Here is a 22524-nt window from a genome sequence, read left to right as displayed (position 1 = left end):
GGTGGAATCTATTGGATTTATTTCTGAAATACACTACACAATGTTGCTAATCATTTCATTGGTTTGAAATTATAAAAATACGTTGAGTGAAATCTTGGTTTGCACATTTCTCCTCCAAAGCAACCAGCCATAATTAAGTTTTTGTGTTGGATGTTATACTAAACTGAAATGAAAAGTGAAACTTTTAAAATTCTATCACCAGAAAAAAGTGATACTGTATAGGAGAGTCCAAAAATCCATTCTGCTTGAAAACACCTATATAGATCTTAGCACAAGTTGTGTTTTACAGAAGACAAACAACAGGGAAAGACAAAAAGGTTAATTACCAGGAATTATTGGAGAATCACCATGAGGAATATAAAATAGAATAGAATAGAATTGAACTGATTTTTTTTTATTGGCCAAGTGTGATTGGACACACAATGAATTTGTCTTGGTTCATATGCTCTCAGTGTACATAAAAGAAAAGATACCTTCATCAAGGTACAACACTTACAACACTTAATGATAGTCATAGGCTACAAATTAGCAATCAGGAAACAATATCAATATAAGTCATAAGGATACAAGCAACAAAGTTACAGTCATACAGTTGTAAGTGGAAGGTGATGGGTGATGGGGAACGATGAAAAGATTAAGTAGTGCAGATTTAGTAAATAGTTTGACAATGTTGAGGGAATTATTTGTTTAGCAGAGTGATGGTGTTCGGGATAAAACTGTTCTTGTGTCTAGTTGTTCTGGTGTGCAGTGCTCTATAGCATCATTTTGAGGATAGGAGTTGAAACAGTTTATGTCCTGGATGTGAGGTGTCTGTAAATATTTTCACAGCCCTCTTTTTGACTGGTGCAGTATGCAGATCCTCAGTGGAAGGCAAGTTGGTAGCAATTGTTTTTTCTGCAGTTCTGATTATCCTCTGAAGTCTGTGTTTTTCTTGTTGGGTTGCAGAACCGAACCAGACAGTTATAGAGGTGCAAATGACAGACTCAATAATTCCTCTATAGAACTGGATCAGCAGCTCCTTGGGCAATTTGAGCTTTCTGAGTTGGCGCAGAAAGAACATTCTTTGTTATCATTTTTTGATGATGATGATTTTGATGTTAGCTGTCCATTTTAGATCTTGCAATATAATATAATATAATAACAGAGTTGGAAGGGACCTTGGAGGCCTTCTAGTCCAACCCCCTGCCCAGGCAGGAAACCCTACACCATCTCAGTCAGATGGCTATCCAACATTTTCTTAAAAATTTCCAATGTTGGAGCATTCACAACTTCTGCAGGCAAGTCGTTCCACTTATTAATTGTTCTAACTGTCAGGAAATTTCTCCTTAGTTCTAAGTTGCTTCTTTCCTTGATCAGTTTCCACCCATTGCTTCTTGTTCTACCTTCAGGTGCTTTGGAGAACAGCCCGACTCCCTCTTCTTTGTGGCAACCCCTGAGATATTGGACCACTGCTATCATGTCTCCCCTAGTCCTTCTTTTTATTAAACTAGACATACCCAGTTCCTGCAACCGTTCTTCATATGTTTTAGCCTCCAGTCCCCTAATCATCTTTGTTGCTCTTCTCTGCACTCTTTCTAGAGTCTCAACATCTTTTTTACATTGTGGCGACCAAAACTGGATGCAATATTCCAAGTGTGGCCTTACCAAGGCATTATAAAGTGGCACTAACACTTCACGTGATCTTGATTCTATCCCTCTGTTTATGCAGCCCAAAACTGTGTTGGCTTTTTTAGCAGCTGCTGCACACTGCTGGCCCATATCTAAATGGTTATCCACTAGGACTCCAAGATCCCTCTCACAGGTACTACTATTGAGCAAGGTACCACATATACGGTACCGGTGCATTTTGGGGTTTTTTTGCCTAAATGTAGAACCTTACTTTTTTCACTGTTGAATTTCATTTTGTTAGATAGCGCCCAATGTTCAAGTCTGTCAAGATCTTTCTGTAACTTGACCCTATCTTCTGGAGTGTTGGCTATTCCTGCCAGCTTGGTGTCATCTGCAAATTTGATGAGTTTCCCATCTATCCCCTTGTCCAAGTCATTGATGAAGATGTTGAAGAGTACTGGGCCTAAAACAGAGCCTTGGGGTACTCCACTGCATACTTCCCTCCATGTGGATGTAATTCCGTTGAGGACTACGCGTTGAGTGCGGTTGGTCAGCCAGTTACGAATCCATCTGGTGGTAGTGCTGTCTAATCCATATTTTTCTACTTTATCTAGTAGTAGGTTATGGTCTACTTTATCAAATGCTTTACTGAAGTCCAAGTAAATTATATCGACAGCATTCCTCTGGTCTACTAATTTTGTCATTTTGTCAAAGAATGCAATAAGATTAGTCTGGCATGATCTGTTTTTGGCTTTTAGTTATTACTTTGTTTGCTTCTAGGTGTTCGGTGATTCGTTGTTTGATTATCTTTTCCAGAATCTTCCCTGGTATTGAGGTTAAGCTGATCGGTCTGTAGTTTCCTGGATCTGTTTTTTTTTTCCTTTTTTGAAGATGGGAACTACATCAGCTCTTTTCCAGTCCTCTGGCAGCTCCCCTGTGCTCCAGGATCTTTGAAAGATATTGTTCAGTGGTTCTGAGATCACGTCTGCCAGTTCCTTCAGAACCTTGGGGTGTAATCCATCCGGTCCTGGTGATTTGAACTCGTCTAGGGTAGACAGGTATTCACTTACCATTTTCTTCCCTATTTTAACTTCTGTTTCTAATCTGTTTTTTGTAGTGCTGTTTTTAATAGGTTGGATTGTTTTTTCCTTTTGTGTAAAGACAGATGCAAAAAATGAGTTAAGTAGATCTGCTTTCTCCCTGTTGCTTGTCATCTTCTTGCCACTTTCTCCCAGCAATGGGCCAATTGTTTCCTTGACTTTTTCTTGTTTTTAACATGTTGGAAGAAGCTTTTTGTTATTTTTACTTTTGTCGCTAGCCTTTGTTCATTGTGAGCCTTAGCTTTCCTCACTTCATCTTTACAGGCTCGGGCTATTTGCTGATATTCTGCCTTAGTTATTTGCCCCTCTTTCCACTTTTTATATTTGTCCTTTTTGTCTTTCAATTTGTCAGATAGTTCTTTATGCATCCATGCTGGTTTCTTTTGAGATCTATTATTTTTCTTCTTCATTGGCATTGTGCTAGACTGCGCTTTTATAATCTCACTTTTCAAAATTTCCCAAGCTTCTTGAGTTGTTTTCCCCCTGAGGATTCTCATCCATTGAATCCTTCTCAAGCTCTCTCTAAGTTTATTGAAATTAGTTCTCTTAAAGTCCAAGACTCTAGTTTGACTTTGTTCTACTTGTATTTGCTTAATGTGGAATTCCAATATTGTGTGGTCACTTGCCCCCAAGGTTCCTGTAGCTTCAACACCTTCTATCATTTCATCTCTGTTAGTGAGAATTAAGTCCAGTATGGCTGATCCCCTTGTTGCCTTCTCTATTTTTTGGGAAACAAAGTTGTCTGCTAGGTTTGTTAGGAACCTGTTGGATCTTCCACTTGGTGCAGAGTTTGTTTCCCAGTTGATGTCAGGGTAGTTAAAATCCCCCATTACTACTGTGATGTGCTTCCTACATACCTTAGTTAGCTGACTAGCAAAAAGTTCATTTACTTCCTTTGTTTGGTTGGGTGGCCTATAGTATAGACCTATGGCAATATCGTTTTTCACCCCTTTTATATTGACCCAAATACATTCAAGATGATTTTCATCATTGTTGTGCTCTATTTCTGTAGAGATGTAGTTATTTCTTATATATAGTGCAACTCCACCTCCTCTTTTATTTGGTCTATTTCTTTTAAATAATTTATATCCCTCTAGCTGTATGTTCCATTTGTCAGTTTCATCCCACCAAGTTTCTGTAATGGCAACAATATCATATCTGCCCTCATTTACTTGAATTTCCCTCATTTAATTGAATATGATAGAACCTAGAAATTTGAAGGTTTCTACTGTTGATACTGTGTTGTCTAGTATTTTGAGAGGTGGAAGTATGAAAGGTATCTCCTAAAGTCTACCACCATTTCTATGGTTTTGAGTGTCTTCAGTTCCAGATTGTTCCAGTCACACCACGAGGCTAGTTGTTCAATCTCTCGTCTATATGTGGATTCATCATTGTCTCGAATGAGACCAATTACTGTTGTGTCATCTGCAAACTTCAATAGTTTAACAGATGGATCGTTAGAGATGCAGTCATCGGTATACAGAGAGAAGAGAAGTGGGGAGAGCACACAGCCTTGGGGGGGGACCCTGTGCTAATTGTACAGGTATCTGATGTGATTCTGCTTAGCTTCACCTGCTGCTTCCTGTTTGTTAGGAAGCTTATGATCCACTTACAAGTCTGTTCCGGTATCTGTAGCTGGTTTAGCTTAGTTAGAAGAATGTCTAGAATGATGGTATTGAATGCTGAACTAAAGTCTACAAAGACGACCTTTGCATAGGTCTTTGGAGATTCAAGATGTTGTAGGATGTAATGCAGAGCCATGTTAAGAGTATCATCTGTTGATCTATTTGCTCGGTATGCAAATTGCAAAAGGTCTAACAGCGGATCCGTGATGGTTTTCAAATGGGACAGCACTAGCCTTTCAAAGGTTTTCATGATCACAGATGTTGGAGCAAATGGTCTGTAGTCATTCAATTCCATGATGGTTCCATGATGGTGGGCTTCTTCGGCACTGGGATGATAGTAGAGCATTTGAAGCAAGAAGGAACATAACACATCTCTAGTGATTTATTGAAGACATGGGTGAAGATGGGGGCCAATTGGTCAGCACAGACTTTTAAGGAAGAAGGAGTTATCTTGTCTGGGCCTGGAGCTTTTCCTAGCTTTTGTCTGTGAAATAGGTTTTGCACTTCCTTTTCTGTGTTCACTAGGGGTTGTGTTCACTAGGGGTTGTGAACCCAATGGGATGGGGTCAGTTGTAGGAGGCTTGGCTGTTGTTGGTGTGTCTGAGATGGGGGTTGTGGAGATAGGTGGCTGTAGTTTTCTTTCAAACCTGCAGTAAAATATGTTCAAGTCATCTGTCAGTTGTTGATTTCCTTCAGCCTGGAAAGGAGGTTTGCCATAGCCAGTGATATTTTAAAGAGTTTTCCATGTTTGCTGGTTCATTTGTTGAGAACTGATTCTTTAGCTTTTCAGAGTAGCTTCTTTTTGCTGCTCTGATCTCCCTTGTTAATACATTTCTGGCCTGATTGTACAGCATTTTATCACCTTTTCTGTTAGGTTCCTCTTTGGAATGACGTAGCTGCTTAAGTTTAGCTGTGAACCAAGATTTGTTTTACTGTATATTCGCAAGTTCCTTGTCAGTACACATAGGTCTTCACAGAAGCTGACATATGATGTTACAGTCTCTATGAGTTCCTCCAGGTCTGCAGAGGTATCTGCAAATGATATCAAGAGAGCAGTTAATGGCATAAGGCTGCATTTGTCAATACTTTTCATATTTGGGGTTGAATATGATTTTACTTTTGGTTTTCTAATTTCAATACCCAGTTTTTCTGTAACCACCATTGCTTTTTTATAGGCATGTTGTTAAATCTGTTCGATAGAAGTTATTTTAATCCTTGCAAGTGCCTTCCTTCATTAAGATGCCAGGGGGTTATTGAACACTGCTTTCAATGCTGGCAGTCTTTGTATTGTAATTCTGCTTATGCTAGAATTTTTTTAAAAAAATTCTTGTTGTCAGGGACTCAATTCATGGATTGTTTCAAAGCCGTCCTGCACTGGTTTTGTTGTTGTTACTTCTTCTAAGCTCTCATTTCTGTAGTTCATTTCAGCTGTTTTATTTATATTTGCAATTGTTATCTGAATTTCTTCTACTATTCTATTATTATTTTTGGGTCTCCCATTTTTGCAATTTCTCTGAATCTATTCCAGTCCTGAATTCCTAAATATTTTATTTCTGGTAATGAATATCCTTTGATCTGTTAATCATTGTTTAGCATATTTGAATTCTTTTCCAATGCTCAAACATTCCCTTTTTATATCCTCACTTTATTGTGTCACATTTATAATAGCAGATCATAAAAGTGCAATTTTCAAACACAGTAATTTTTGCCTTGTTTGTGATTGCTGTACTTCCAGTAATCCTACAGGGCTAGGCCTTGGTTGTCCAGCCATAGCTCCTGAGTTCTCCTGCCCACTTGTCAACAAATGCTTATTTGACATAGTCTTTGTTGAACTCAGTGGTGACCAATACAATATTTTTCTATTTTCTCACCACATTAAATGAGTTGATGGATATACTTTGTATGGTTCTTCCACTAAGATTTGCCTGGTAGAGGTGACCCTTTGGGTAGAATACACTACCACCAGCGTAGGTCTCACCTTCATTAGTGACATAAGCCCCTCCCTTATTATTAATATCATAGCTGCTGTAGAAAACAGGATGCTGGGCTAAATTTACTTAATGAAACAGAAACTTTTTTGTATTTGCATTTGTCCATGAAGTCCATTCCTTGATTATTATTTTTTAAGGAAAGTGACTGACAGTCTTACCAGTTCATTTTATTTTTGTTTCCTACTGACGTGAAACTGTGCTGACGTCAAGACACACTGACCAAATTATCCTTCAAAAGGCTATGTCTCAGGTATGCTTCAGCTTTCTTACAGAAAGACATACAGTATTTGTCTTTCAAAAACAGTGGTAATCCTGGGAATACAACAAGAAATACTGAAATAGCTAAAGAGGAACTGTTACAAGTAACCTAGTAAGCCAAATCTAGGATTTTCAAGCCAGGATTAGTTCAATTCATATACTGTAACAAGAACATTAACTTGCCACAATGTCTGAGTCCAGCTAAGGATTTCCCCACCCCAACCCCCTCTGAGTTAAAAGTGCTATTCACCCATTCTTGAGTCAATTAAAAACCATATTGTCCCCACTCTCAATTCCTAGCTGGCATCTGTTTCAAGTCACTGATGAATAGTGTTCTGCTGATTTGCAACAGTGTCACTTGTTTTAGCCAGGGCATTCAAGCTTTCTTTGGGTTTTGCTGCCAATTCTTTTCAGAATGTCTCACTCTCTCTCTCTCTCTCTCTCTCTCTCTCTGTGTGTGTGTGTGTGTGTAAGAGAGACTTTGCAACTCAATTGGGCTTCTCTTAACTTCTTGATTTCCCTTTCCTTCCACATCTCAAGTAGGCATTTCCATATTTTTTTTAAAGTGAAGTAATGAAATGACTGTACAATTGATTTTTATAGCTAGATAAACTAAAATTAAGTAACTTTTAAACATCCAAGGACTTTCTGATAAGCAGTTTTGGGTAATGAAGGGGAAAAGTATGGGAAACAGATATAAAACATTACCCATCCCAAAGCTGTGGCGAAATAATTCCAGTTTAAGTTTTTTTTAAAAAGTAGGTTTTATGACTTGAAAATCACTATACCGAATGATTACAATGAAAGCCAGTCTGGTCTAGCAGTTCAAATGCCAAACTAGGCGTGGGGAAAACTGAGTTCTACTTAAGGCATAAAACCCAGCTCATTGACCTTGAGCCAGGCACTCCCTCTCCACCCTAGAAAGATTCAGAATAGAGCTGGAAGGGACCTTTGGGGTCTTCTAATCCAGCCCCCTGCTCAAGCAGGAAATCCTATACCATTTCAGACAAGTGACTGTCCAGTCTCTTCTTTAAAAAACCCTCCAGTGATGAAGTACCCACAATGTCCGAAGGCAAGCTGTTCCATTGGTTAATTGTCCTCACTATTAGGAAGTTGCTCCTCAGTTCCAGGTTACTTCTCTTCCTTGATTAGTTTCCGTCCACTGTTTCTTGCCCTGCCCTCTGGTGTTTTAGAAAATACATTTCTAATTATGGTGGCCAGCAAAATGCATGGACTTGTAGTCATCAGGAGTCAAGTCTGAGTGGCATGCCAAGAAACAACACAAATCGCAAGGTTTCAACAGTGAAGTTATGCCTTGGGGCCAAAAGGGTGGAGTGGGATTGTCCTGTCCAAGCAGGATTGTACTATATTACAGTGCAAGTGGGATCAAGGTCATAGAGTTCAAACCCATCTCCTTAAACATCTGGACAAAGACCACATGGAAAAGTGGCTCTTGAGAAATATCACAACCGAGCAACTCAATAGATGAAGGGAGTTTTAAAATGTTCTTCCCAGGCCAAGAGGGGAATCTGTCATGCTCCTCCAACATATTTCCTGCTAATTTATAGTTTATAGGAAAGTGTTATAGTTTATACTTCCCCATCCCTCCAGGCACCCAGGTATGGATGTTCTCCAGAATGATGGGAAGAGAGCTGGCAGAACAGAACCAATGTTTATGCTTATCCTATGAAGTTATTCTTTTTCTTATATGTCCAACAGGTGAGCATTTAGCTTCAGTTCCACCAAACTGGCTGAACCACAATTTGATGATTCAAATTCAAAATAAATGTATGGTAATAATCCTTTAGATTATTATAATCTAAAGGATTATTACCTATAATCTAAAGGATTATTACCTATAATATAAAGGATTATTACCTGCGGGATAATCTGCAGGACATCTGGTTGAGGAAACCGAGCTGCACCGTTTGGCTTTTAACTACCATCTGTCCCCGGAGTTTAAAGTTCAACTCCGGCACAACTTGAAACCTTTGCTTACCAAGGAGACGAAAGTTGCCCGGGCACAACTTTCATCCCTCCCAAACGAGTTTTTCTGGTTTCGTATCCGTAACCACCTCGCTTGGTTCCTTTGGGGTGGCCCAAGGAACCGGCTCCAGAGGAGGAAAAGAATAACCGGACTTGGTCGGAGGAGAGGAAAGAGAGACACACCGTGGTGAAGGGGACGCAACTGAGAGACCCCCGTTGGCGTTAAGCGGAAAGATTTGCGCGCACAGCGACAAACCAAGCGGAGCGCCACCTCGGCACTCCGGGCAGGTGAGAAAAGGCGGGAAAAGAAAAAAGAAGAAGAAGAAGCCGGCTCGCAAAATTACTTCTAGCCGGGCCAGGAGCCAAGCGGAGGGAGCGCAAGGCAAACCACCCCACCCACCGGACTGCACACAGACACACCGCCCTGTGGCGGCTGCAGGCGCGGGCGGCGCCTCGCAACTTTTCCCTTCGCTCTTTTCTCCCCCCGCGTCGGATGAGCAGGGTTGCCGCGCCAGAGGCTGCCCCAGCCTCCCCTTCGCCTCTTTTCTCTCGGCCAGCGCGCCCTTCTCGCTTTCGCCCCCTGCCAGAAGCCGACGCCGGGGCGAAGGATGGTGTTCCTTACTCCGCCGCTGAAGCTGCTGCTGCTGCCGCCGCCACCGCCGCCGCCTCCCCGCTGCAGCTACCCCGCAGCCAAGTGAACGCCAAGAGTCCGCCGACTTGGGAAAGAGGCACACCAAGTAGGCGGCTGGCTGGAAAGAGGCGGTGAGGGCGGGAAGACCCCCCCCCTCCCTGCAAGCTCGGTGGGACGAGAAAGTCTGCGGGGGTAAAAACGGCAGCAGCCCCCCGGAGTGGGGGAAAGAGACTTCGCCTGGCCCAGGTAATTTGTCTTGAAGAATTTAAGGGGGAGTTTCTGGAAAGGCAACGGGCGTCCCTTCCTTCCTTTCTCTCTCTCTCTCTCTCTCTTTGCTCGGTCAGGGTTGCTTTTGGGGTCTCCGCCACCATTCTTGGCCGGTTGATTCGGTAAGAAAATCAGCCCAGGTTTGCTTTACTCCGTCCCACTCCGTTCCCCCCAGGAAAAGAGAAGCCGTCACGAAAACCTCGACTTTCTTCTCACCTTCCCTTCTTGCCTCTGGCGACTTTTTTTTGAGTTTTCTTCCGCTTCTTTTTGTATACTTAAAACTTACGCTGCTCCTGTGTTTTTTGCTTTCTCTTCCCACCCCCTCCTCCTGCCCCGCTGCTTGTGCATTTGAGAAAGATAATTTGGAGGGTTTAGGAATGATACTTTCTGGTCTGGAAGTCTCCCCCACCCCACTTGCCAGGGCTCTCTCTCCACCTCCCACCCCCACCCCCCCTTGCTGACACGTCTCTGGCTTTTTCAATTAGTGGGACTGAATTTTTTTTTCCCCTCGCTGCTTTCTTTTAGGGATGTTAATGGAAACAAGAAGCAGGCTATTCTGTGTGGGCTGCCTTCGTCTTCAAGTGTACTTTAGCTTTTGTTTTAGGGAAACTCCATATAATAAACAGGGATTCCTTCAGCATCTGTGGTTGGGGAATTATAGTTCTATTCAAGGGTGCGGGGAGGAAACTGCAGTTTTAAGTTCTTATCTTCCAAATGGCTTAAATGTGTATTTATGCCTCTCATTTGAAGCCATGTGGTATTTTAAAGTTTAAAGAGAGAAGGCACCCTACAGTTATTGCTTCCATCCTGGGTTGAAGGGCTGGGATACTTGAAAGGCTCTATTGGAGCATTAACTCCTTTAACTTTCTTCTTCCCAACACAGAAATTTACTTAGAGAGTGCCTGTAATGTCATTTAATGGGGAATGATGTATTCCATCCCACTGATTTATTCATCTTCACACTGGCAACCTTACAAAATGGTTGAGGGACTGTTATGCAATCTATGCTGGTGATTGGATTCTTTTCTGTGTTGTGAATTCTGTATAGCATAACCAGTAATGTACTAACATGGATTACAAAATCTTTTTGGTTTTAAATCAGTTTTGCATCACCGTCCAAATCTGGTTTATGAATACTGGAATGGGTAAATCAGGAGATTTTTCTTAGTTGATTAAATATTTGCATGTCACTTTTTGTAGAATTGGTCTTCTACATTTGGTTGAATGTAAGGCTATATGTACTGTATAGATCAGTGATGGTGAACCTTTTAGACACTGAGTGCCCAAACTGCGCACACGTGCATGCCCAAACTGAAAGGTGTGTGCGTGCACGTGCAAATGCGTGCATGCGTGGACATATGCAAACATGCGCATGCATGGACATGCATGAATGTGCGCAGCAGAGACCCAAAGACCAGCTGGCTGGCGGGAGGCAGGGCATCCCATCACCGGCAGCACAGCAGGAGGTAAGAACTTTTTTTTTCGTGAACTTCTGTTTCGTCATTTGCAGGAAAACAGAAGTTCACAAAAGAAACACCATGGAGAGCTGAGCTGGGGCAATGGCGCAAGTGCCAGCAGAGAGGGCTCTGCGCGCCGCCTCTGGCACATGTGCCATAGGTTCGCCATCATGGGTATGATGCTAGGTATGTTGTTACTTTCTTCAATGGACAATACTGACATTTCCAAAATAATAAGATGCACATGAGTTATATGGTACAGAATTGTCACAAATTCTAGACTGACTTAAGACCTTTCAGAGGTCCTTTATTTATCTACTTCACCATATATCCACAGGTTCCCTCAGCAAAGAGAAAATAAAGTGTATTGGTATAATTTTGTGGAACAATATCAGTTGAGGGATCATGGCAGAGAAGCTTTAATATTAGTACCTTGAGTATTCTATCCAATGAAATGTACAAAAGATTTGAGTAAGCTAAGCAAGCCTAACCAAACAGTGATAATGTATATCACATGAAAAACAAACAAAAAGAAAATAAATGAATGCTAAAATCAAATGGACCATAGAGTATTTTCATCGCTTGTCATTTTTGAAATGGAAATTCTTTTCATAAGGCTATTGATTACATATATTATCTTGCCTTGTTGGGTTACACTCCATGTTGCATGAGTTTGTCCTTTTTTGGAATTTGCCCAAGTCCATTACTGATTCTGAAGAAATTGCTACCTAATGTTCATTTATAGTGGATTGGAGAACCCAAACTTACTAGCACCCCCTTCTTAGTGAAAAATGCCACTGAACTTTAAAAGAAATAAAAATTGTAATGTAACATGTTATTGCTATAAGAGGCATCCAAATATTAGAAGTATTATGCCATTAGTAGACAGATTATCTAAAACTATGACTCTCGCATTCATTGTCCAAGCAGTAGATGTTCTTAATGGTTTTCAATTATATGATGATGGAGGGCAAACAAAGCAAAACCATTATCCTGAAAAGATAAAGATGCTGTTTAGCTAAAAGCTAAACTAGCCAATTAGAAAACTATAGGTTGTACATAATTTGCATGTCAATAAAGAATCAGTGTTCTAATTGGGGATTAAATGGTTGGAACAAATTAAATCAATTTGGAACTACATAATTAAACTGTTTTGCTCCCAGGAACAATATTGGCATTGGCCTTCTAACCCTTAAACAGTTTGGAGCCAAACAATTAAGAATACTCTTATAAGCCTTTGTTTTAACAGTAGTAACTAAGACTATCTGCCTTTGATAGGAAAAATTAGGTTGGTATGCATGAGGAATAAGACCTTGGTGGACATGCATTTATGGAATTACATCTTTGAATAAAATATATATGATTTATAATGATGGACAAGAACTATCATTCCAGGAATCAAATGTTTTGTTGGATCCTAAATCAGTCAAGTTCTTTTCCAAACCATGTTAGTTTGGGTGGTTTTCCAGAAGTTAATCTTTTAAACCAGAATCTATTTCTCATATTGGACGCAAGAAACCAGACCATAGGAACCAGTCTGGAAGCCATGTTTGAAGCCACCATAGACTTCCAGTTGGGAAGAGTAAAAACTGCCCAACCACTCCTGGAACAGCTGGATTTGTGAGATCCAGAGAACCAAATGGAACATTCAAGAGTTCACCAGAATATTTGATTCCTGCTGGTAAGTTTTATATATACATAATAACTTCCCACCTTGAGAAAATGTTAAATGTTTTCATATTATAATTATACACAATTATGCATGATTAATTGTACTAGATTTTAAGACAATATTATATGTCATTAGTTAATTTTTATTATCATGATTGTTTTTATCATTTTTGCCTCCCCATGAAGTTAGAATTGTAGAATACAATTCATAAAAATATTTAGGAATTATAACAAGGAAAATAGACCATCATCAATGAGGAGAAACACAAATCAACTCAACAGGATAGAGATCTGCCAGAACAAAAAGACTTTTATTGATCAAAGGAATACTATTCAGAATAGGGTAAAATAGACTTCTCTTAAGAATAACATTCCAGAGACCAATTTGAAAAAAAATAAATGAAAGACACAATTATACATTGATTGCCAGTAGTACATGTGAAAAGGATGTTCCAATAGATCATAAACTAAAAATGCGTAAACAATGTGATGGCAACTGTTAAGTAACCCAGAGCCACAGATTTGGTCTTTACGTTTCTCCCTGTTAAATTTCATCTTATTAATTTCAGCCCACAGGTCATGTATAGGTACACTAAAAAAACTCTTTCCATTTTAAAATGTTGACCACTTCTTATAGTTTTATGTATCTGCAGATCTGATAATCCCTTCATCCAAATCATTCATAATTATGTTGCAGAGCATGAAACCCAGGACAAAAATCCAAAATCCATACTGCTCATCAAGCTGATGGAAAACTGTTTATGAGTTCTCTCTGGGATGGTCATTCAGTTAATTCTGAATCAGTCTATCAGATGTATGATCTAAGCTCACATATTCTTAACATTTTCTTAATGAGGAGGTAATAAAAAGTTTCACCTAATGCTTTTCTGAGATCACAGCACACTGTCCACAACATTCCCCATATCTCATAAGTTAGTAACTCTGTCTAAAGGGAGATAAGGTTAGTTTATGACCTCTTGGGACAAACCTATGCTGGCTTGTGATTTTTTGAACTCCTATTGAAGTGCTCACAAACATGCTTCTCAAACACCTTGCCCACCATAAGTATGAAGCTATTACAGACAGATCTGTAAGATCATATGTCTTCCTTTTCTCTATTTAGCTTTCCTCTGATCTTCTAAGACTTTACTAGTTTTGATCAAAAAATATATTTGGAAGTTCTGGGATCACCTCCACTGGTTCCTTCAGAACCCTAGAGCAGGGGTTTCCAACCTTGGTCCCTTTAAGCAAAGCTGGCTGAGGGACTCTGGGAGTTGAAGTCCACAAGTCTTAAAGGGACTAAGGTTGGAGACCCCTGCCCTAGAGCAAGATTACTTCACAAAATTCATTAAAATTGGATATTTTTTTTTAAATTTTCTCCTCACCTGTCCAGTGTTACTAGACAATGATAGCAAGTGCTTTATGTCCACAAAAGCTTAATAAAATTAGTTAGTCAGAAAATGCTACCATGACTCTTCTCTTACAGCATTGTATTTTTAGAAACAGTCATTCACTGATACCAATACAGGTAGTCCTCGATTTACAACAGTTCATTTAGTGACCATTCGAAATTACAACAGCAGTGAAAAAAAGTGATTTATGGCTGTTTTTCACATTCACAATCATCCCGGTAGTCATGTGATCAAAATTCGGATGCTTGGCAACTGGTTCGTATTTTTTAGAATAGAGTGGAATTCTTTCTTGGTCAAGTGTGAGTGGATATACAAGGAATTTGTCGTATTTATGATGATTGCAGTGGCCCAGGGTCATGTGATCACCTTTTGCGACCTTCTGACAAGTAAAATCAATGGGGAAGTCAGATTCAGTTAACAACCGCATTATTAATTTAACAACTACAGTGATTCAGTTAACCATGGCAAGAAAGGTCATAAAATGGGGCTAAACTCACTTGCTTATTTATCAACAGAAATTTTGGGCTCAATTGTAGTTGTAAGCCAAGGAATACTTGTACTACATTATATTTTTTCTCCTCAAGAAACTTTTCCCCCAAGTTTGGGAAACATTTAATTTCTGTTCATCTGTGAAAATTGCTAGTTCTTCAATCCGCTTGCATTGTCATAGGGCAAAATTCTCATATTACTATAAAGCAGGAAACATATACACAGCAGTTTTTAGCATTTCAAACTTTAGGTTGTGATATTTGTGTCATAGCAGTTGTTTATACAGTTAATTTTGGCTCACCAGGCTTCTGCTCTGTCATTTGTAAAAGTGGTGTGTTTAAATGTAGAGGAAAAACCTTACATTTACTGAGAAGAAGGTCCTGCTATGTCTACAGAATTTAATCACAGGAAGGTCTGCCTAGAACTGCAGTCTTAAACCCTATATTTTCCTTGCAAAATCTGAACTGTGTTGCAATTGATATTTCAGTTTTATAATAGTAATTTGTTATGATTCAATATAAAAATGATAAACAATTTCTGGGCAAATTAAAATTCTGTACTAATAAATATTATTAATAAACTGCCGGTTTTTCCCCCAAATGTTTTATAGTATGAAAAGAGTCTGCTGTTAAGTTTTATTGTTAAATGCAGTAAAATATAATCCTGTGTATCTGGCTATCAAAATGCTTTAAATAATCTAATCTAATCTTTCTGACTGAGGATTCAGAATCTCTGTTCAAATTCTTAGCTGGATCAAAGCCTAGGCTTAAGTTCCCTTCAGTCTAATAAAAACAATTATGCTATAGTATATAGCCAATAAACTCTAATCATTGCTAGAGGGCAGTGATCTTTTACAGAGACAATTACAAAGTTTTTCACATGGGAGACAAAAATCAAATGCAATAGAGTTAAATATGTAAAGGAATAATATTCATTTGGATAATTGCTTGCATTAGAATACTTTAGCATAAGATCCTAATAGTAATAATGGATTTAGTCATTCAAAGAAGTGGCTTATCTTTCTTCCATATGTTCAAGTGAAGATATGGCTAATATGTCTGGGATGCTTTAATCTGGATTCCAATATGGAGTGTAGGACTGAGCCTACTGCCTAAACAGCTCCTTTCAGCTCTATAATTCTATGTGGAAATAATTTTCTATCAGGAGTAGTTGGCCAAAGAACATTGGAGATACGTATTCATCTTGTACATCCACTGGCTGAAATGTCTTGCTACGTACTTATCATTTTTAGTAGGTACTTATCATTTTTAGTAGGGTTTTTTTTAAGTTTATGTCATCCTCTAAGCCACATACTTAGTGCTGAGATGCTAAAAATGGTTAGGGAGTAAAATTCCATCCAAACGTTCTGGAATAAAGCTTCATAAACCTCAGCCAATGGGGCCACTTATCACAGTTTATAGAAATTGTAGTGCAGAGTATCTAAAAGTCTTCTTTTAGTCTAGTGTTGGTTAAGAGTCTTTCCTAAATAAGGGTTTAAACTTGTTTCAGGAATTATGACTCAGTGAACCATTTTCTGCATCTTGGAGAAACTTTTATCAAGACACAAATTGACTGTAGTTGTGAAGAAAACAGTATTTGGAATGGGGGGGAGGGAACCCTGTTCTTTCTGTTTACATTGCTAAGGATTTAGATTTGTTTTTCTTGGTTTATATCTATGCTATAACTATGTTTAATGGAAGGCCTGCCAGTTCATTAATACAGTTTCAGCACTATGTAAAAACAAACATATGTGAAAATAGGTCATAGCTTTTGACTACCAAAAATACACAAAGCTATGTAAAATAGATATTCTGATGTTTTAGCCTCATTATAAATTAGATAGATAGATGGATGGATGGATGGATGGATGGATGGATGGATGGATGGATGGATGGATGATGGATGATGGATGGATATATTTTGACATTTGTTGGATTAAAACGTGCACTAAATTACCATAGATTGTATACTGTTTTTTCTTTCAATCTGAGAATGAAATGAAGAGTTTTTATGTTAATTAACAGCCTAATACAACATGAAAATAGAACACCCCAGCTCTAGAAATATTAAGTCCTGACCAATTCAATAGAAATTTCCTCCTTGGTATATAGAGTGAGCCAGAAAATCCATTTACGTTTGCCTCTTTCACTTACCAGATGGATTTAGTAACCATTTGGCTGGGTTTACACAATTGTGTACATCGAAACTAAACATACGTCATGCTTAGGCAACATTTGATTACTCTGTAATTTGTAGTTTGTTTATGGTGTAATGTATTTTGTGAATTCATCAGCTGTGACATACTTAACAAACCCTGCCTTAATTAGATGCCAGAATCAAGTTACTGATATTTGTTGTGCTTTGGAATATTGGGGAAAGTATTGTATAATACTTATAGCAATAGCAATAAGACTTATATATACCTCTTCACAGTGCTTTCCAGCCCTCTGTAAGAGGTTTACAGAGTCAGCATATTGCCCCCAACAATCTGGGTCCTCATTTTACTGACCTCGGAAAAATGGAAGGCTGAGTCAACCTTGAGCCAGAGAGACTCAAACTGCTAGCAGCCAGCAGTCAGCAGAAGTAGCCTGCAGTACTGCATTCTAACCACTATGCCACCATGGTTCTATACTTCCAGTTATGGTGACTATGTCTGTCTCAGTGGACTTTCCAAGAAGGATATTGGAAATATGATTATGATTAAAGTTTTACTATGATGGGCTACCATAGAATATATGTCTTGCTTCTAATCACCCAAGTTTGGTTAATTAATATTAAGTTTGTATTTGCCCACCATATATAAAGTTAAAGGTTTCTCCTGTCCAGTCATGCCTAAATCTAGGGGGTGGTGCGGAGACATTTCCACAGTCATGTGCTATGTGCCAAAGTGGAAAATGGAAAATTATTACCTTTGCACTGAAGTAGTACACATTTATTTACTTGCATTTGCATGCTTTCCAACTGTTAGATGGGCAGGAGCTGTGGAGAGCTCACCCCATTGTGCGGTACTCAAGTCTCGAACCCAGCTTTCCAACTGACAACTTAGCATCTTTAACCACTAAACCATCGCACCCCCTCCCACTGCATATAGAACTTCATATTTTTATGGTATACACATTGCTATGCAGAAGGCCATCTTGCTATTGAACAACTCTTGCAGATAATGGAGAAAGTTAGAGGTTTAGAATTCTTCCTGGATTTTTTGCTGCCTATGAAAGCACAGGTATCTTGACAAAGTCCAGGAATACCTTTATCAAGTTGGATTTTTATATCTGCTCCAATCCTTTCTCAGGAAAATATATACAGTACTGCTTTCTTTAAATGCGCGCTCTATGTGAGGCTTCCCACTAAAAGCAAATCAGAAATTTTAAGATTATGTTTATTTTTCACTAGTTTTTTGACAATCTATTAACAGTTTTACTGAAGAGGATTAGAAAATATTTTATTTTCTTATTAAAATGGAAAATGAATAAGTAAATATGGGCTGAATGGTCTCTTGCTGACTAGATAGGAGAAAGTCAAGTGCCTACCGTTCCTGTCCTATTGTTTTTCTTTTCTTCTTCCTATATACATATATGCTTATACCTCCTTATATTTACCCATATATGTGTTTATATATTATATAATCTTTTTGTATGATACCTACATATATTGTTATGACAAAATAAATAAATAAATAAATAAATAAATAAGAAAGCCATCTCTTAAATTCTAATATGAGAAAGGAAGGAAAAGAAAATGAAACAAGTAGGCAATATGACTAACAGAAGACTCATCCCTCTTGTTATGTTTTGAGGTTACAGTGCATTATTATCCCAAATTCCAAAACAATTTCCATGTCAGTCTATGTCTGGCAAGTGCCTGAGGGCAGGTGTATTTTTAGTGATTGATTGAATGGTTTGGGAGACTGTTTGACACTTGTGTGTTCTGTTGTGAGGGTAAAACGCTTTGAAAGAAAGAATGTTTCTTTGATGTGGTAATGAAGCACTAATGCAGGATGCAAATACCAGTTTGACTCCTTTACCTGAGGTAATGTTTTACTGCCTTAACCTTTGTAGCTGAGTGTCTCCTGCTTTACTCCATAGCATTCCGTTTAATTTTCAAACAGTTAGGTTGAAAAGCTGGGAAGAAATTATGGGGAAAATATTTGTTTAGACTGAAAAACAAAACATTATATCGCAACTCCACTGAAAGTTATTTAAGACACACTGAGGACTTCAGATTAGGCTTCCAGAATTCTAGTTATATCACTGCTGTTGTACATCTTCCATATAATATAATGAATACCAGGATCAATTTACATTATTGTAAATTGACAATCATAACTTCTCAAGTTTTACTTGATTAAATTCAACAAATTTAATCTAAATCCAACCTATTACTAGGTTGGATTTAGATTAAATTTGTTGAATTTATTTCCTTTGAAATCAATGGGAGAAATTATAGCTGAGCAAAGGGGGAGATTGATTAATCCAGAGTTTTCCAACCTTGGCAACTTTAAGACAGGTAGACTTTAACTCCCAGAATACTCCAGTCTGGTTGTGGGATTCTGGAAGTTAGAAGTCCACTGCCTTAAAGTTGCCAAGGATGGGAAAACCTGGTTTAATAACTGTGAATCTGGAGTTGTTTTGCTTTCACTGAGATTCAGAATTTCATAAAAGAAAATGTAAATCTTATTAATAATATTTGAATGTCCTTAGTTGTAGTCATTACACTAAAATGAATAGGATACATTTTAAGGCCAGAATTTAAACAGAAATCTGATATTCTCTTATTTTCATCCTAGAAGGCGATTCAAAATAGGGAAGTCATTTGGTTCAGAGTTCACATTTTATTGCCTTAATCAACAGTAACTAACAGCCTATCACTGGAATAGAGAACCACTTGTAGAGGGCAGAAATGGATAACATTGCTTTTTATGGATCACCTACTCACTGTCAAGACAACTTCTGGGCATACTTTTTGTTGTCCACTTCTAAAGAACACTGTTCCATGTTATTTCTTGAGTTCTATTGTGCGCTTCAATTTATTTCAAACTAATGCCAGCAATTCAGTATCTACAATCCAGAGATAGGAATGCCCATGCAACTGAGTTACTGTAATTATTATCATGGTCCCTAATGCTATTTTGAGCAACTTTTTATTGAGAATATGGCAGTAGTACAGTGGTTACAACGTTTGCACTGTAAATAGAAGTTTGCTAGTTTGAAACCCTACCAAAACCTTTTTCAATATACTTTTTTATGTTTCCTGAGCAATCTATTTTTCCTGCATTTTTAAAAAGTCCAACATTGTATCTTTTCATTAAATTTTTAGTTATCTAAGGTTAAAAAGATTTCATCTCCAATTGCAAAGTAGTCCACATTAAACCATTATACACACACACACACACACACATACACATCAGTTAACTGGAAAGATCAAGAAATGATGCACTTATGGAAATTCATTTTAATAGTGTGTGTGTATTTGTATATTTATATGTACATATATCAAAGTGTGTATTCTGGTAAGGTCTATCCACTGGAATTACAAATTATTTTATCTGGACCAGGAAACTGGAAGGCACAGGAGCAGGGAAATTGTCCAGTAGGCCAATAGTACTTTGCTGAATGTTGCCAAAATATCACAGTCTGAACAGAGTTTTCTGAAGTTGATTTAGCGTTAAAACAGTGTAAGCACAGGACAGGAGCAGTTTGAACTGTAAGTGAGGATATGTCCTTAATTATACCTCAGTACTGTGAAACTTCCTTCTTTACTAATATGCACCTGTCTCTTTTATGCAGGCATTTAGACAAATGGGTATTATCTTTTGGTGCTCTTTGTTATATAGGAGGTTGAAGGTATACCATTTAAAATAACTAAAATATTTTCTCACTTCTAATGTCCATAGTAAACTTTCTATTGTTTAGTGACACATTATTTGGTGTATCTGGCTTTGTAAAATTACTGTAAGTAAATAAATTACTGTGTGCCAGTAAAGAGTGCTTTGGTAGCCTAGAGATGGAGCTATCGCCTCACAATCAGGAGAGTTTGATTCTAGGTAGCAGCAGATATTTCTCTCTCTAGGTGCAAAGAGAAAATAGCAATAACACTTAGACTTATATACCTCTTCACAGCGCTGTACAGCCCTCTCTAAGCCATTTACAGAGTCAGCAACAAAATATCTTCTGCTAACTCTGCATAGGCATCCGGAAGGGCATCTGGCCAGTAAACGCTCAGCTCCATTGAGTCGTCCCAACTCTACCCCGATGCAAGAGATTGCAGATTTAAAAAAAACTGTGACAGTAAAATACATTAACCTAATAATGGGTTTATTTTTTAATGAAACTACTCCAATTGAGTAAATGATTTTTAGAGATTTTTTTTTAAATGAAGTGCACTAAAGGGGAAGGAAGCAATGTATTTTGCAGACATTACTATATATTTTGTTAGAATTATTGTGGATGCTGCGTAAAGACACTTGAATAGTTTATTCATGTCCAATATCCTGTCAAGTGTTCATTAGTAATTTTATTTAAGACAATTGCTATTAAGATAAAGATGGATACAGGGCCAGTTTTATGGGGTTACAATTTATGAAATTGCATTGAGCCCCAAAAAAGAGATGAGGGTTTAAACAGGATGGAGGCTACAAGAGCGCATCTACGGGCATAGCAGCCTCCATTTATTTTCTATTCTATTTATTATCCTATGGGATATTCAAATCAGCAAATCCACCCATTGACTAATGCATCTCTCTCACCCAATGGGCACATCCTAATTACCTTTTCTACAGTATTAATTGGTACATGGAACAGGGTGATCCTAAACAAATTATTCCGGTTCCAGACCGTTTTATCAATGCCAAGGCAATTTCCGCTAGAGTAGAGCAAATTGCCTCTTCCTTCTCTCCCTCTCTTTCATTTTGCAAGAATCCATCTTCATGTTAATTTAGGGCCGTGTCTAAAGGGGCCCTCACAACCTTTCTTGTTTACCTTTATGGTCTCAGGATCATGATCTATTATCTTTTTGCTGATTTCTGTGTGTATGTTCAATTAAAATGTGCAATTTTTTTTTACAAAAATATGGTCTGGAGAGCTTATTTATAACATTTCATAAAAGATAATTGTATTTCAGTTTGCATTTTCTTCAAAGGCTCAAATATTAAATAAATTGGCATTGCCAACAGGTATATATGAGAATTACAGTGTTATTAAGGTGACCAATCATCCTCCTTTAGGGAGGACAGTCCTTCTTTTGTAAGTTCTGCCTTCTCTCAAAAACTGTCCTCCTACATGTTTTCCTTTTTGATATTTGAAGACTAATCTGTAAATCTTTATATTTGATGGATGCCAATCCAATCCGTTGCGTGTGATGTGACGTATTTGTATTTGACATGACGATTCATCAAGGCTCAGTACAGTGTGGCAAGATGCGATTATGAGACACATGCACTCCGCACAGGAGAATTGTTTTGAGAGAGTGTGCTACACGCAAGAGTGTGCTGTGCTCAAGTGGCTTTGTTTACTTCTTACTGAAACACGACACGGCACACATGCATGCATTAGACTCCCTTCTTTCTCAGTGAATATTCAGTCATACACAGGTGAGCACAATAATTCATGTTTTATTAATTCATTATCTATTTAATAATTTCCAAATATGTATAATTTTATTTACAAGTTTATTCGCTTATGTTATTGTTTCAGTTTTAATAATTAATTGATGGCATAATTACAATATAAATATAAAATGTTATTGTTACAAATGTTTTTATTATGCATTTATCATATTATAGTGTATTCTGTATTATTGTTGCAATGAATAAAATGTTTCTTTTATTTACAATATTTTTTTTCTTCAATTTATCTGTGTTCTTCTTATTGTAAAAAAGTTGGTCACCTTAGTGTTTTGCAACTAGAAGGGATACACTACATTTTCTTACTTCTGAAAGAAAATATTAGTAAGTTTATGAGTTAAATATAGTTGAATTTACTACTTGTGACTTTAACATTTCACAGACATTGAATGCTGATTTATATTCTCT

General features: G+C 38.0%; 1 protein-coding gene across 3 annotated transcripts in view; it reads left to right on the top strand.

Annotated features, from left to right (window-relative positions):
* Window positions 1–9041: 9041 nt before the first annotated feature.
* LPAR1 (lysophosphatidic acid receptor 1) overlaps window positions 9042–22524 on the top strand; it is a 64524-nt gene continuing 51041 nt past the window's right edge. Inside the window, exons 1-2 of one of the 3 annotated variants that reach the window (XM_058173211.1) lie at window positions 9042–9445; window positions 10977–11109. The gene's annotated coding sequence lies outside the window, so the exon portion shown is untranslated. Of the gene's footprint in view, window positions 9446–10976; window positions 11110–12477; window positions 12605–22524 lie in introns of those variants that run through there. The other 2 variants (XM_058173208.1, XM_058173210.1) reach the window with 2 other exon arrangements.

Source organism: Ahaetulla prasina, chromosome 2 (genome assembly GCF_028640845.1).
Source record: "Ahaetulla prasina isolate Xishuangbanna chromosome 2, ASM2864084v1, whole genome shotgun sequence".
Classification (NCBI taxonomy): domain Eukaryota; kingdom Metazoa; phylum Chordata; class Lepidosauria; order Squamata; family Colubridae; genus Ahaetulla; species Ahaetulla prasina.
Note: the sequence above shows the minus strand (reverse complement) of the source record. Positions and strands in the feature narration are given on the sequence as shown.